Genomic DNA, 17,389 nt, shown 5'->3' with positions numbered 1-17,389 from the left:
TTTTGCTAATATAGAGCCTCCTGCTTCTTTTTACCATGTGGTACCAAACTGGATTTACCATAGTGGTATCAAATACAACTACCTATATTATAAATTATTCACCAAGCATAAAATCCTAGTATGCTTGTAACAGCAGTGTGGCAACAGACCCAAAAGCCAAGAAAATCAATACCTTACTTCATTTAAAACACTGTGTTGTGGACCACTGAGAAGAAACCAGTAGTTTTCATGCTCTTTAGCCTGATTATCAAGTTAGCAATATCACAGCCCCTGGAAAATCTTCACGTGCACCAGACACCAGTTTCACAGGCACCTTGGAAGGAGCTGTATCCCTCCACACTGACAAGAAAAGACTAATAGCCAAACACAGGGCACCGAATGGTCAGTAATCATCTTTTTAGGCTACCAAAACAGACATGATATAGGGTGGAGAGGGGCAGGGGAACCAAATACAAAACCTCATTAATTCATTTTAGTCCAGAAAATCTGATTCCATACGTAAAAACAATCCATATGTGGAAGAGCTATGCAGTGAAGACATTAAATATAATCAAGAACAGAATCAGAAAGAAAATGTAATAGAAACTCCATATTAACTTTTATCTTGACTTTCAGTGACTGTTTTGCAGCTAGGGAATTTGTTCAATTTCCTTTGTAAGAAAAGAAACAGCCTTCATTTTCAAAGACAGATGTTTAAACTTATCAAGTATATAAACCACTATAATTTTTATTCAACGCTTTAAGACGAGCAAAGGGAAAGAAGAAATGAGCTCGCTGGTTCTGAGAAGGCTGACTTCATGCAGACAAAACCTACCCTAAGAAGTGATGTGCTTCATGGGCAGCCGGAGCACCAGCCACTTCAAAATCAGAGGTGGCTTATTCACAGAGAGCAACAGCATTCAGGGCCAAGGCTGGCACACCCCCACTGCTCCCACAGCCCCTTCTGCTCCCAGCGCTCTGGTGAGCCCAGGGTGCCTGCAAAACTGTTCCTTCCATCTATGAACAGCCATGCTGTCAGAGTGCGCCGATACTAAAAGGCTGTTGATCATACTTGAAAATTACAAGCTTGAAAGATGGGTCAGGACACAGTATCAACCAACAAAACTGAAGCACTGTAAACAAGCTCTAGCAAAGGAAAGAGAAAGAAAATCAACACAAACGTTAGGTTGCAGAAATGGCACTCTTCAACCCTTTTTCCTTAGTTCTTCACAGATATGTTTTCCTAGAGGAGTTGATTGCCAAATTTTGCTACTTGTGCTTGACAGAATCCTAAAAATGCAAAGCTTTTTCTATAGAGAAAAACCACAACGTGTATTTTCTAGCCTTGTACTGGCAAGATGACTCAGTACTAATGTACAGGTATTGGAAGGTAAAAGCAGAATCAAACTCATCTGAATTCTTTACCTTTCAGACAAGGTTTTTATGACAGTTTACCTTACTGGCACACAGGACCGCTACGAGTTCACCATTGTGCAGGAATGAATTTCACAGAGACCAGACTAAGCCCAGGGCAATTACATTCTCTCACTGGCAACCCAAGTAAAATATGAAAGGCTACTGTTACGTGCCCTCTTGGAGGGTCCTGAGGGAGGTTTTATTGCTGCCATATGCAACACTATGCCATTTAGAACTAAATCGTTAACAATTTTAAGAAAAAAATTCTAAGAGAAGTTCTAAGAGAAACAGAGACCAAGACTTACTCCCCTGTCCACATAAGCAGCATCAAGCTGCAAGGCAGTAGCAATCCTTTTCCCGCTGCTCCCTGTTGAGGTCTTGGACTCAGTCTCTATCAACAGATCAGGGGACAACATTAATACTCCAGTGGATGAGGAAAATTGCTCAGGAACCTAAATTGTGCGTCCCCAATACTGCTCCATCCACACTACGTGCAGGAAGGTAATGCGTATGCCAGGTCTCCCAAGTATGGTCCATAGAAGACACTACACACTCTGTAGTACTTAATCTTGTAATTTATACAGAAAAAAATATCTGTACAGCAGATTTCAAGATTATGGGCTCAAACTTGGCTTAATAACACATGGCAGCATATGTTATGGTTATATAAACATTATATGGGACCCCCAACTGCTAGTCAAATGGTGAATTGCAATGGTAATTGTAACAGCTACGCAGCACAGTATTACCAATTTCTTTTGCCCCCATACTTAGGAATTACTATTAGTTCTACTGTTGCATTTTTTTTATTAAAAAAGAGCAAGTTGAGCTCTCAAGTCTCCCCTGCAAAACAAGCGGCTCAAACCTTTAATCACTAATGACTTTTGCGAATTGCTATTAGCAGCCTTGGCCTTTTGCTCTCCAAAATAACAACATAGCATTCCTGGAGCTAGCTTTATACCAGTGACAAACACAATGCAAACAAACCCTTCCTACCCTTGAAATGCGTGACTCCAGTGTTTGGACTCTGCATGTGTTCTTTTAAGTCCAAACTGTTATCCAGAACTCATAACAATGGTGTGATCATGACTTTCACAAGCTTTTGAGGACCTCCACTTCTCTCAGCAGAGTCAAGCAAGCCCCAGCCTAAGCTCTTTATTCCCAGTTTACAACTGCACATAATAAATAGAAATTATTTGTTCAAGCCTTTTTTCAACGTAATCAGTGAGTACCTCAGCTTTCGAATTTCCTGCTCTTCCTCTTTACTTTTTCTTTCAGACTACTCATAACCCACCCCCCTACCCCCCACCCCCCCGACTTACTTTAGGACAGATTAACACATAGCATCCTATGCCAACTCAGTAACAACCTCCTACTTACAATCCATTTCAGCCCTATCACCTGTAGCCAGGCCTAATCCACATAATATATACTACATTTTTGTCTCTTACTAACAAGATTGCAAAATGTGAAATTAAAACATTCTATATTTAAAATTAATTACTATTAACTTTACCTTCTATGGCTGTTTTAAATAACTTCTACTCAATTTCTCCTGTAACAATCACTTATAAAAGTGTCAGCTTTCTTAAGGCAGCTGTTTTAAAAAGCCTTTTGTTGAAACAAAGTAATCTAACAATGAACCCAAAGCCTTAATTTTTGATAGGAATTGCAGTATGTCAAACTCTATAAAGGCATCAGAACCAGGTCTGGATGCCAAAACACAGCATGCAAAAAAAATATATTTTTTTTAATCAGCTGCTTATCAGGTCTGTATGCAGTTGTAGGAATTGGCCCTGCATTGCTTCATACACATATGCTGAGAAACTGAAGCAGATTTGCTCCGCACTGTGCGGGTTCTCAAAATACATATTAATACAAAAAGATTTGCTGTTTGTCTCCATTCTTCTGTAAAGAAGAAAATAACATCCTTACTTTCATTTGGCATTGGAGGAACAGGAATACTAAACAGTGGAACGACACATAAAAGCTAACAGCATTTCTCATAAAGAGCAGCTTCATATAACCCGTCATTTACGTTCACCTCTAGTTCTGCAAAGCAAGACATTGCTTTATAGAACAAGGCAGTGTTGAGCAGGCACCGCTGCGATCGAGCCGACCTGCCTTGCTGTAACCCTCCAGGTCTCCCGCTCGGCTGGTGGCAGGAAGCAGGTGCACAACCAGTGACACTCGCACCATTTTAGTGGTGCTTCTGCTTTGCTCCAGTTGACTGCTATTCTGCTGCCAACCCCGCTGCACTTTGCCAAATGCAATTCAGTACCAACATACTGTACTTCTGTTCCAGCAGAGAATTCTTCCAAGCCTGACATAATTCAACATGATTAACAAAAGGATGGTTTCATAATGCTAATTAACATTGTGTAGTTAGACAGACTGTAGGCCTATATCTTTAATGTCCTATGTTAAATTTGTTCTCTAGACAAAAAAGACTGGTACATTAACCATGTCTTATTTTCACATTTTTCTTTTCAGAGAAGCCTGGATGAATTGTAATGTGCACAGATAGTCTGAAACAGCAGATGATTTCACTTAGATCTCAAGTAAGACAAATTAGATGGGATCTTCAATCACTGCCTTGGGAGGTGTGGGCGATGTATTACAAGTAACAGCATTTGGAAAAATTCAGTTTTCACTCTTCAGCCACTGTACTCTTTTAATTACATGCTAAAACTTGGAAAAATAAGAACTGGAAAGGAAAAGAGCAGAAGAGAGACTTCACAGAGATAATGAGAGGGCTGCTTGCTGAAATTGGGCAACACCATATTTAATGTCTGCAATGCTGAACTAAAGAAGAAAAAAAGCAGAGTCCTCATACTGCCCAGAGTCTTCTCTTTAACAATGGAGCATTCTGTTGTAACCAGCTTTAACAAAGATGAAGGTCTAGCCACAAGTTCAGTACTGGAGTGAGAGGGTTTATTCTGTAGGGTGTGATGGAGCAACTAGTTTGAGGCTATGTAAAAGTAATAAAACACATTCTGCCTCAAATCTGTGAACTTTTAATATGCCAGGATCTATAGACAAATTAAAGACTGAGAAGGTCCCTTGAATCTTACTGCTTGGTACTCATATTCCTTTCCTGGTGCACGCTTTACTTTTACACTCTAAAAATAAAGCATAAAGAAATAAATTAGGAAAAGCTGCCAAACTCATTTTTTTGATGTCCAATTTCAGTTCTCCCTATGAAGAATGTGACTCAAAAACTGGTAGTTATTGTCCAGAGATTGTAATTTTTTTAAGCTGTTCAGATGGATTTGGTAAGTTATTCCACAACAGCATGGACAGTACCTTTGCTTTCTTGTAGATGTAAGCACTGGATTGTTACAACAAGATCCAGCATTGCTACTACTGCTTAAACATACTCAAACAGATCTCAGGTAAGCACATACTTTTCTTACAGTGGTAACCACGTTGTGAATCTTACATGTTCAAAGGTTATGCATTAGGTGGCTGTCTTAAGTTTTGCGCAAATAAAGCACAACTGAGAGTATTATTTTCCTTCAATATGATGATTGTAATACATGGGGATAAATTTAGTACTGCAAGTATACAGCTTTAATTGAAAAGTAAACTGATTCTCAGTACTGTTCTTTCAGCTCTCCTTTTCTAATCATGAAAGTGATTCCAAAAATTGCTGTGCTCGAAACACTTGGGAAAGACTGAAATCACTATCTGAAAGTTAGTTATTGGTAGTTTAGAGGTTAAAGAAACATAAATAGTGCCTTCTTTAAAAGATACACCTGTATAGTTTGTATACTGTAGTAGCAAAGAAGTACATTTACACATAAACACACACAAAAAAGGAAGAAATTAACTTTTACATTTTATATATTACATGTATATATAGTATAAGAAATTCAAAAGTATGAAATACATTAGTATATTTCAGAGATCTTCAGATGGACATCTACCTAAGACAACGCATCACACACAGAAAACTAAGTGTGACTAGAAAGAGGACTTAAAGCTCAGACGGTATGATAAAAAAAACCACAAAGAACTGTACTAGTAATGAATCCCAGGAAAAATTTAGACAGCCATCTTACCCCAGTGAAAGATGTAAACCTACTGAGCATTTAAAACATCTCTCTACAGAAACCAGTCTATCAGGACCTAGCCAGCAATGATCTACTAAAGCCCAGTGAGAGATTTAATACCTATTGTAGCTGACTCCATGTGAGATTTGCCCACAGCAACAGTTTTAGGAATGATTTTCTCGCTGCTGCCTTTGCAGTGGGTCTGCTCTACCAACACTAACACAGGGAACACGCCATTGCCACACCATTTGAAATGTTCAAAGCAAAATTTTACCCCATGGTGAAGGCAAGCAGTGATGGCTGCTTGCTGTAGCACTTCAGCTGGTACAGGTGGCTGAAGGAGGTTCTTTTTTGTGTAGTAAATGCATTCATGCAGACCTACATGTTATTTACAAAGTTTCAATACATAGCTTCCAATAGAGAAAATACCATCCACCTTTTAAACAAGCATTGTAAATCTTCAATTAATGTAGTAACTTTGTGGACAGGAGCACGTGCAATTTATAGCAATTTATTTTAAAGAGGAGGAGGGGAGAGGTTCTACTACGTAATGTTATGAGAGCACAGAACTTCCAAACCCAGTTCTAAAATTATCTTCAGCTTTGACAAGTGAACAAAAACTATCCCCACTTCCACTTCCCTTTTGGCTACTTATAAAGTCTTTCTCCTTTCCTTAGACTGCTCACATGCTTAATCTGATCAAAATTCTTTAAGGATGTCAAGGGGATAAATATTGCTATGAACAGCTACTAGTTTCCATTTGCTTTTTAGAAATGGGTGCATTACACTTTGAGGCATTACATACACTGCTGGGTATTCACAGTATGCACTATTACTGAGAGACACAGAGGAAGAAGTGGAGACTAAAACATTTTTTTGATTAACAGGAGGATCCTCCATGTGGTTTGCAGGGTGTGCTCCAGGTACATTCCGTTGTTCCACAGCATTAGTATTTCAAGCAGAAGACATTTAACTCTCTTCCAGGACTAAAGTATAAATACAGGTAACAATATTTCTACCTAGCAGTTTTCTGCATACATAAATGTAGATGGTGCATAAAAAAAAAAACTTATTAAATGTTAAACACAAGTGTTTTAACACAAAACAAGGGAACACAGCAATGAGTTTTGTTTTGTCATCACCAGCTGCAGTCCCACAGCCCCGAGGAGCCTACAGTTCCTATCAGTCTGTGATCAAGTTAATAAAGAGCAAGTGCAGCTTCAAAGAAATGATGGGTACTTTATTATGTGCATTCAGAAAGAGACAGCCGTGAAACATTGCTAAATGTTAGAAAAGTTCTTATAAATATTCATGTGCAGCATTTGTACTCTAAGCATTTAATCATTTCTTTACAAAAAAAGGAATGGGGGGAAGGGGAGAAAAAGAAATTACTGTTTCCTCAGTTCCTAAGAGTTCAAGACAAACTTGTGCACAAGTGCTCTATAAATTAGCACCAAACCCAGAAACAAGAGAATGTTTTCAGGTACATTTTTTTGATTTTTAAGGTTTCATCTGAAGTCTTAAAATAGTTTGCAGGCACTAAACTAATGATTTTTTGATCATTTGAATTACTTAAAATTGAATTTTCATCATTTGAATTTCTGTGTCATTAGCTTTTGAAAAACAAGATTGGACTGTTCCTTCTGACATTTGTATGAATATGGATTTAGTTGGCTGTACTCTGCATTTTCAAAATCCCATTGTCAAAGATAAACCTAATGTCACAGCACCAGATAAAGAAGGCTGCTTTGCAATGGTGAGGCGCTGTGCTACTTGGAAACTTGATCCACCGATCCACAGCTGTTGTGAGCTAAAATAGCAAGACTGAAAATCCTGCCATCACTCCTTGAAAGCACTACATTTCTAACTATATTCTGTGGCATGCAGCCTCTCCATTAAGCATCTCTGACTTAAAGTTTATCAGTACTACTGTGCATTACAAAAAGATTACTGTAATACATGCTGACAATACAAAAGCCTGTTTACAAGTGGCTCAGGCACAAAGAGAAAAAATACTGCAAAACATCTTTGACACAGAATTATCAACAGAAGCTAAAAGATGTAGAGTAATAACATCCAAACTCCTCAGAAATCACACAAGCAGAGACAGCAGTGAGGGACCAGCTCAGACCTCCTGCATTGCTGTGATCCTGTCTCCAAGCCAGACTGAGATAACTGACTCCTCTGCCTTTGAATTTGTTTACCTGCCCTTTTGTACCAGGCACATTACTTCTTGTCTGAGAAACACATTACACTATAGCTTTGGTTATGACTATCTTTGCAGTATCTTTTTAGATACTACATTCTGGACACACCTCACCATTAAAGATGCTGTAGCTAGAGGGGGGAAAACCCCCCAACTAAATCTAAGGAGATGCTGAACATAGACCCAACTCCTTCACACATACCTTTGTTGCCACATCGACCTACTGCTGGCTGAACAGGATGGCTAAGCAACATCGCTAGTGGAAGAGGCTTATTGCTACAGTACTTCTGGTTCCCTCTGGTATCAGTGAAGTCACATTGCTGTCAGATGTACCTGACTCTGCTCTCATGTGTATTGGATAAATCTCAGTGAACTTATTCCAAGTACATACTGTGTTTAGAAATACAAAGCAAAATTAAAAGTGGTGCTGCCTTTTACTTCCTGCAGAAAAACTACCTCTTACAAATGGTTTTATTATTTTCATTATATCCCATTTGATTTGCTTTACCAGATAAGACTAGAACAATATCTAAGACATAACAGAAAAAGATTTTTCCACAAGCTGGTTTCAATTACATTAAATCTCAAGTGAGATAGGACATTTAAATAAGAAACAACAACTGCAGAGTCTGAGGTAATAACATACCAAGATACTAGGCTTTTTGAGAGTACAGTTGCAACATTACAGTGCACTCCAATCATGTTTCAAAAGGAAAGCCTTTTCTGCTGTGGTACACCACTGCAGAACAAGGTTAGCAGTTGTTACAGTCAATGTTAACATTGAAGAATTATAAAACATTATCCCTCATGCTGGAAGTCACATAGCTCTTTGTAACAGGAACCCCAAGATACATGCTTAAACTTCTGCATGAGCCAGTTGGGGATGCAGGGTCACTGGACCCACAATGTAGAGTTGAGAAAGTTTTGAAGAGCTGCTGGATTTTATTGCAAGTTGTACCTTTAAGATTTTGTCATGGTAATTGAATTCCCTTTTTAATGTGCTTGGAAAACATGTAAGCTTCAGATAGCTGAAAACCACTAAAATAAATATGCAAAATAGAGATTGTGCCCATGTGGTCTATAAGGACAGTAAAACCTGTCAAGAGTCCCAGAGTTTGTGTTTAATGTTATAACTCAGCGCACAGCTGTGCCTCCAATATTGGTGTGTACAGGACCCTACCACAAATTCCTCTGCTGTAAACCAAAACTGAAGAACAGGAACTTACGGTGGGAGGAAAGGAATTAAATTACTCCCCTCCCTTGGCTAAGTGCTAGACCAGGCTAAAGGGAGGGAGAAGGGTTGGCCTGTGGGCATGACCGGACACATGGACTGAGTGCACCCTCAGTAAAGTTCATAGATGACCCCAAGCTGGGGGGCAGGAGACTCCACAGAGGGATCTGAGCAGGCTGGACTGATGGGCCAAGGCCAGTTGTACGAGGTCCCACAAGGCTCGGTGCCCTTGGGTCACAGCCACCCCATGCAGCACTATGGGCTTGGGGAACAGTGGCTGGGAAGCTGCCTGGGGGAAAAGGGCCTGGGGGTGCTGGTTGACAGCCAGCTGAACATGAGCCAGCCGTGTGCTCAGGCGGTCACAAAGGCCAACAGCATCCTGGCTTGTACCAGAAACGGTGGGGCCAGCAGGAGCAGGGCAGCAATCGTTCCCCTGTACTTGGTGGCACTGGTGAGGCAGCACCTCAAATCCTCAGTGCAGTTTCCAGCCCCTCACTACAGGACAGACATTGAGGTGCTGGACCGTGTCCAGAGACGGGCAATGAGGCTGGGGAAGGGGCTGGAGCACGTCTGATGGGGAGCAGCTAGGGAACTGGGAGAGTTCAGCCTGGAGAAAAGGAGGCTCAGGGACGACCTCCTTGCTCTCTACAACTACCTGAGAGGAGGCTGGAGTGGGGTGGCTGCTGGTCTCCTCTCCCAGGTAACAAGCAACAGGACAAGAAGAAACGGCCTCAAGCTGTGCCAGGGGAGGTTTAGGTTGGATATGAGGAGAAATTTCCTCCCTGAAAAGGTTGTCAAGCATTGGAACAGGCTGCCCAGGGACTCGGTAGAGTCACTGTCCCGGAGGTATTTAAGAGATGCGTAGGCATGGCATGTAGGGGCACAGATCAGTGGTGGACTTGGCAGTGCTAGATCAACAGTTGCACTTCATGATCTTAAAGGTCTTTTCCAAACTAAACTATTCTATAATGGGGGGAGAACAATTCATCAATTCCCTCTGCTTGCAGCTAGGTACTAGACTGTCTTAACTAACATCAAACCATGTGTAAGTGATTTACTAGTATGTGGCTAGAGCTGAAACAGTTATGTACATACAGATTTGGCTATCAATTACTTATCTGTTCAGCTGTTCTTCCATGGTCATCATAGTAAATTTTGAAGGAAATTACCTAGATCCTGAGGATTAGGAGACTTTCAGTAAATAAACAGAATCTATGATTCTAAATTCTATGCTTAGAGAATATAAATTTTCACAGCAGCAGTTCATTAAGTAAAGCATTCTTGTCTAAATAGGAAATATATTAATTCTCTATTAATAATGTAATCAAGTACACAAAAAACCTGAAAAAGTTTCAGCTCACAAAACAAAAACCATTTTCTTGTGTGTATATTCTATACTTCAGACTTACAACACAATAGTGCTCTTATGCACTGATTACCTATGCATTGCTCACATGAAGAAAGTTGAGCAATAACAGTTTTATCACCACAGTGTAAAAGCATTTTCTAAATGCAGCTCAGAGATATCTGAACAACCACTCCTGGAGATGCCTGTCTGAATAGTTCTAAACCTGAAAAGAAAATACACAGATATGAAGGTAATCTGTAAAAGACACATGCAACTATTATTACCTATGAGAATATTTAAATTGCATTTAATAAAGAAGGAATTTAACTTGCACATCTTTCTCCATCAACTATTGTTTTTGTCAACTTCCTTTAGGCCCTTATGCTTATAAGACATTTGTGAACTACAATTAGTTGAAGATGCTCACCTTCACATACCCTCACCACTTCTCTTCTACTGGCTCTGCTGTTCTCCCGACACCTCTGAACAGACTCAGCTTTCAAACTGCAGCAAATCAACCTGTAGATGGGGAGGAAGGGTCATTTTCTGTCAGGTCGGCAAGTTGGATGGGCTCATGAAGATAAGCAAGCTCCAAACATTCAGCCACAGAGGGGACAACACTGCATGGCAAGGAGCAGCAGGGTTGTAGCTGCTGTAGCACTATTACTCTCTGCACTCCAAAAACCAGTGGCCAGTAGAGATTTTGGCAGATGAGGAACAGCAAGTTTTACACCAGCACCACAGCCCAGACAGATATTATTCTGAAGCTCTTGGGCTCACATTGACTGGTTAACTGTGTTGCATCAAAACACCCCATTCTGCTCAAGTATACCTCTCAAAAGAATACTTCAGTTATTTGAAATTGCTGGAGCAATCTGTCACAAGGACTGCTGCACCAGCCACATCAGCACCATTCTTATGTCCAATGGATGCCCTCAGGCCAAATATTTTCCTTGAGAACTGTGACTCAGGTAAATCACAAAAGACATGACCTTGTTTTATGTGTTCTCAAGATACAGCCTGGCGGGGCTATGGACTGGTATTACCTATTTACAGATGCTCTTGAAAGAATCATGTTAATTGTGCCCCACCTCCCCCCCCCCCCTTTCCGCCCCGCCCCCCCCCCCCAGTTCCTGGCATACACCTTCCACATTGGGTACCACTGAAATACCAATACATAATTTCACATGCAAACTAAACAAAAGGCTATTTCTTCCCCAATAAAAGTAATAAATTGAAAATGTGCTAGTCTTGATTGTGAGTTGAAATAAAGCCTGTTAATAGAAGCTGCATAGAGCACAGCTCGTGATGACCCAAGTACTGAAGAGAAAGCAAGATGAGGAATGTTTCCTAAGCTAGGATGTCCTTAAAGTGAATGCCAGTACTGCAGCACTGGTAATTCAGCGGCATAAGCACAAAAAGGGAGACTGACTTCAACAAATTCCATGTGATATCTCACACATTTAGTGTTGTATCCCATGGCTACTGAATTACTGAATCTTCATTGACTGTTTTATGCCACATGCACTCCTAACTTGCTATCCAAGTTTCTTCTTACACAGGCTGGTAGTCTCTCATTAAGACCAAGATTTACAGAGCATAGATTTCAGATTTTCTAGAACCCACTGAGCTTCCTCGAGGTCCACCTTTTCTTCTAATCAACCAAAACAACACCTGTTGGCTATGACTCCTGGTGGTTACTCCCCCCCACCTCTACCCCTTTTTTTTTTTTTTAAACTTGCAATGCATATTTCTCAGTCAGACCACTCAGGATGTTAGTAAGATCTATCTGCACAGCCTCTCTCACTATTTGCCCCCCCTCTCCCCACAATTCTTTGAGATACAAGTACTTTTATGTTACAGGAAATGAGGACAACAGAAAGCTGCAGATCCCATGAATGTAAAATTTGTCTTGAAGGCACAGAACTATTCAACACTAATTACAGCCAGCTGGAGTCTGCTCTCTTTGCAGCAATACTTAGATAATTAACCAACTACTGACTGATTCAAGATTCAAGTATGTCACTACCAATCAGAAATTCAAAGTTAATTTTTGTATCCATCACTGAAATGTAACTTAATGGATGTTATCAGCTAAAGTCTTGAAAATCAGTTACACACAGTCATACAGTTAGGCAAGGATTATTTTTCCTTTCAATGAGCTTGGTGCTATCTTTCTTTAGCTGCAGAAGAAATGTCTTTTTCATTAAAAAGGCAAACTCCCTTAATTTTCATTAATTTAATACCTGTAAAATTCTCTAAGTTTAAGCCCTGAACTTCAACACACCAAAGCCACAACACTGAAGTAATAAAACCAAAAATGTTCTGATAGACATTATTGTAGAAATACACATTTATTTCTCACAGTATGCCATCTTTAACTTTGTGTGTTTGTGTTTCTTCCTAAGCAAGCTTTATATGGATGTTGAAACCAAACAGTACTATGCCAAAAGTCAAATATACTGATTTGACTGCCAATGCACACAGTCTGGAAATATTACAGAAAAGGATGGTGAAGATAGAGCTCAGCAAGTCTGAAATGTTTGGAAGGCAAAACTGCTAACACACCCCTTCCTCTGCTTGTAATGATATACATTTTTAAATTGTTTAGTACCTGAATTGTATTTGCAGAAAAAAAAAAAGAAGTCTGAAAGAGGAAGTCAGTAAGAACAAGAGAAAGTTATCTTCCCCAATTCTATTTTCAGCAGCCCTTTCCCTGAATATATGATTTTTTTTGAGAGATTCAATCCCTCCAACTGCTTATGCAGCTAGTTAGTACTGCACTGATTAGGATAGTCCTGCACACATTTTGCCACTACTTTTTACAAAGTGGTGGCTCCCGCAAATTTTATTTCTAGTTACTAATTCAAGAAACCTACTGTGAAAAGTTTGAAATATTTTAACCTGGTGAAGATGTTTGTAAAAACAGCAATACACCACAGAAGTTGTTGGTAAAGACATAGTGCAATGAGAAACATAAAACTGATCTGTAACTATTAGCTTTTGGATAAGGCTATAAAGAAGAAAACCATCACACATCTCAGTAGCATACTTGAAGCATTCTTAAATCTGGGTGGGGAGGCAAGAATCTAAAGAATCTGACACAGCTTCTTTTTATTTTATATTTTATTTGTCCTCACACCTTCTTATCTCATGTTGAAAAATAAACAATCCCAATTATATTTGCACACTGCCTAACACGCTCCTTCAGGAAGAAAAGCCTGATTTTTGTTAAATAACTTCGGAATCCCACCATAATGCCAATCACAGAATATCACCACAAGAGTACAAGTTTAGTAAAACCTGCAGTTTTTCTCTGGAGAATACACAGAATTTTTATTACTGTAAACGGAAAGCAATAGAATAAAAAAAAAGCTTAGCAAAAAAATTGGCTAACTCATATAAAGAATGAGAAAGGAGACAGCGGAAAAAAAGCAAGCCAGGTATTTTTGGAATTATTTTGAAGTCTATCAAACCCCCTACCTACTCACCTATGAAGCATTTTTGCTTAAAATATACGTATGTTAATGTTCATATTTAAGATAGTGATGACTGAGCTGTAAAAAATATAATCCAGCTTTAAAAAACAAAGGAAGAAAGACTATGCATCATCAGCAATTGTTTCTGAAAGCATCTATGCAGTTATACTGAAGAGAGTTAAGGAAATTCATGTTTGAAAGGAAAATGGGCATTTTGGATAAATTGCTAAGAAACCCTTTGGAATCTGAGAAATCTCCAATATTCCTATTATTTTGTATTAAAAGGTGAGATAAGAGATGTTGATGAAGCAACCCACTGTATGAGCTGGATGCTGTGGTGTTCAGGGGGAATGACTCTGCCCAGAACCTGGAGGCAGTGGGACTACCTGCACTCCCTGCAACACTAGCAGCTTCCAGCCCTCAGATGCATACATACCTAGGTGATGCATTAAGGAAACGGCTGTGCTGTAAGAAGTGAAGACATCCTCTCTTAACACAGTGTGCAGCACTGCTATCTTAGTTCTGTTTCTCAGGTATATTTTTAGATGTGGCTGCTGTCTGTTCTCTCATTCCCTCACTCTGCTCTTGACACTGACAGGCCAGAAGTATGATATTTATATATCCATATACATCCTATATGCCATTTCCTAATGGAGAGAGTATGGAGCTAATGTAACAACTCTGATTTACAGGTTGTAGCAAAAAAATAGCACCAATACTGGAGGCTATAACTCTTGTGTATCTAGACAGCACTTAGAAGTTATCTTTTTTATGGCAACTACATACATAATCTTTTCCAGCTCAACAAGAAAGGTATTCTTATTCATAGAAAATGATTCATGCTTGCAGCAGGTTCAAGTATGTTGATTATCTTTTTCAGCCCTATAAGTTGATAGATTTCTTAATTAGCAGAATCTGAGATGTGTTCTGTGGTTGGGTGGTTGGGGGTTTTTGGTTGGGTTTTTTTGTTTGGTTTTTTTTGTTTGTTTGTTTGTTTGGGTTTTTCTACAGAATGGGAATGTGTTTCTTGCCAAGACCACATCACATCATAACAGGCTACAGAACAATTTAAGGACCCAGCATGAAAAATATAATCTAATTATCACCACCTGGAAAGCCGATAAATGAAATGACAAAGTAAAATACATAAGTTTCATACGATGGAAATTAAGGGAGGGTAAATTTGTTATGAATATTGAACTAATGAAAACTGGAGACCTCACTATAAGCAAGGACTCTTACCTCCCTGTGGCTGACAATTTACTGCTCCCACAGTAAGCAATCTACTATCCCATCACAAAAAGAGCTAGAAGATCCGATACCTAGCAGAAGAGTTGTTTTGATGTAAAATACAGGAGCCTGTTCAAAATAAAAAACAGCATTGGTCTGGAGCTTTACAAATTTATGAGATTATTTTTCCATTTTGCCTGTCCTGCTTATTTGAAGTTTCCAGGGACAGCCATCACACAAGCATGAATTTAACAAACATCAGCCTCCTTTTCTCAGATGCACTGACAAAGGCAGTACGTTTTCACATACTTGTAATGGGACAGATATCATAGATAGGCAGAAGTGAAAATGGAACCTAATGCAAGCTACTGAAAAATCAGAACGGTCCTTTGGAAAGAACTGCATATAGGGACATTTAATAAATATTTTTATGCTACCGTTGCTTAGTCTGTCAATGTTTCCAGTTTGAATCACCATATTCAGTCACTTAAACCTCAGCTGAAAAAGCCTGGTTAGACCTGAAAAACTAGCAAGCTAGGTCTCAGGGGAAGAACAAAGACTTTTTTTCTTAAATCCTCCCCTCCCAACCTGAACACATCTCGAATTTAGTAACTTTAGCTACTTCTGAGAGAAAGCTAGAAATCCTGGGGTTTGATATTCTCTCTTGTTCTTATGTAACTGAAGTTAAAATGTTACCCTGTCTCTTCCCTGGTTAGTGATACAATTCTGTGATTCCTGCAATACCGGTGCAGAAGGCACCTCTTCTAGAGGAGAAGCACACAAAACTCTGTGCCTCTGCTCCCAACGCTTTTTCAAACTGCGAGTTCAAAGTAATTGATACAGCAGTTGATACAGCAGTTGAAGTTTGGCAAACTGTTCAGGAATGTACAAAGGGAATGCAGTATAGAAATGTAAAATCCTTAAAAGAACATTTTAATGGTTATCTTAAAAATACATTTAGGCCAATAGCCCCTCCCCATCTTCTGCAGTTACCTAGCTTTATCTACAGTATGCAATCACACCAGACCACTTCAGTGCCACTATTTTATGTTCCTTCCTTGTTCCATGTGCTAAGCCAAAGAGAAGAAACAAAGGCTGGTGGTGTTCCTGGAAAAAAATGGGTTCTGCAGGAATTAGTGGGCAGTTTCCTTTCATGCGATATGTAGGCTTGCATTCTATAAGATGAGTTAACTTACGGAAACACATTCATAATGTAAAGTCTTTTCAATGGAAAGTGTCCCTAAATACATGTGTGTGGGTACTGCATGTGGGAGAAGAAGTTGATAATAGTTTCAGAAAAAATCTCTCCCAATGGTAAAGTACTGTGTGGCTGGAGAACTAGGCTGGCTGTTGAACAGAGGTGTGTTCAGCTGCCTACAACCTTCCATTGTTACTGAGAAGGTGGCGACTTCCTCTGCATTGATACTTTCCCCTTATTTTGCTCTTCCTTCCTGATGATAAACACACTTTTTATTATTATAACCAATTCAACAATACTTTTAGAATTTTATCACTCATTTAGATTTCACTCTGAGTCAAGCGGAAAAAATGTGTTCTCAAGCTGAGAGAAAACCCTCCCATTTAAATCCCTGAGCCAAGAGCACCGCCCATGCAACATCCTCCAGCTGTTCTCAGAGACAGAAAGAATCTGTTCATGTGGCATTGTCGATCAGTTCCCACCTAGGCCACTCCAGAGCATCACCAGCAGGGAGAACTGCCCAAAAAAGCAATCCCTGGCTCTTCCCAGTTATCCTCTGGCTTGGCTCACCCAGTGCTTCCCTGAGTTACACAAACCTCTTGATGTTCAGCCTGTTAAGGTCTTCCTGTGCCAGCAGAGAAACTGTTACATCTCGCTGCTGTTCCTGTTCCAGGGCCACTGTCACTTTTATCAGCTAAATAACAGTAATTTGAATACAGCAACAATTATGGGAACCTATTTCCTCAGCTGAAGCCATTATCCCTGACAGATTTACAGCCAGTGCTTTTTTGACAAAGGCTAGATACATAAAGAAGTTGCTCTGCCAGGCAGCATAACAAACAAAACACCTTCCGGTTTTATAAGAATTTCCTCTAAAATTATGACAGCTGTAAACTATTTGTGTCTTCTTCTAACCTGCTGAATAAAGACATGCTAAGGTGGCACATCTTTCTTAGTAAGAATGAGGAAGAATTTGTGATTAGTATTGGTTTTTAACTTGTGTTGCTTATATTTCTGGGCTCTGAAGCATCTTACAGAAATCTGAAAACACACTAAAGGCTCCAGCTCCACAGCTTTTGCAAAATAAAGACATGAGAACCAGAACTGTCTTTTTCTCACATTCTCATTAGACACAGCGATGAGTTAGAGATCTGTAAGTATATGTGCATACATTCAAAGAGAAAGGACCACAGAGGAAAGAAGAAGAACAAACATTAAAAAGAGCATGGTAAATTTGAAAACTTGAA

The 17,389-nt window shown here is 39.5% G+C and overlaps 1 protein-coding gene across 6 annotated transcripts in view; it reads right to left on the bottom strand.

Moving 5' to 3' along the window:
• The window catches only part of PEAK1 (pseudopodium enriched atypical kinase 1), a 119,970-nt gene that overhangs the window by 48,673 nt on the left and 53,908 nt on the right, over positions 1–17,389 (bottom strand). For 5 of the 6 annotated variants that reach the window (XM_055805566.1, XM_055805562.1, XM_055805541.1 and 2 more), the window contains exon 3: positions 10,663–10,754. The exons of the other annotated variant lie outside the window; for it this stretch is intronic. The gene's annotated coding sequence lies outside the window, so the exon portion shown is untranslated. The remainder of the gene's footprint in view (positions 1–10,662; positions 10,755–17,389) is intronic. 6 annotated transcript variants of the gene reach the window in all.

This window comes from Falco peregrinus, chromosome 1, assembly GCF_023634155.1.
Source record: "Falco peregrinus isolate bFalPer1 chromosome 1, bFalPer1.pri, whole genome shotgun sequence".
Lineage (NCBI taxonomy): Eukaryota > Metazoa > Chordata > Aves > Falconiformes > Falconidae > Falco > Falco peregrinus.
This window is presented reverse-complemented; position numbering and strand designations above follow the sequence as displayed.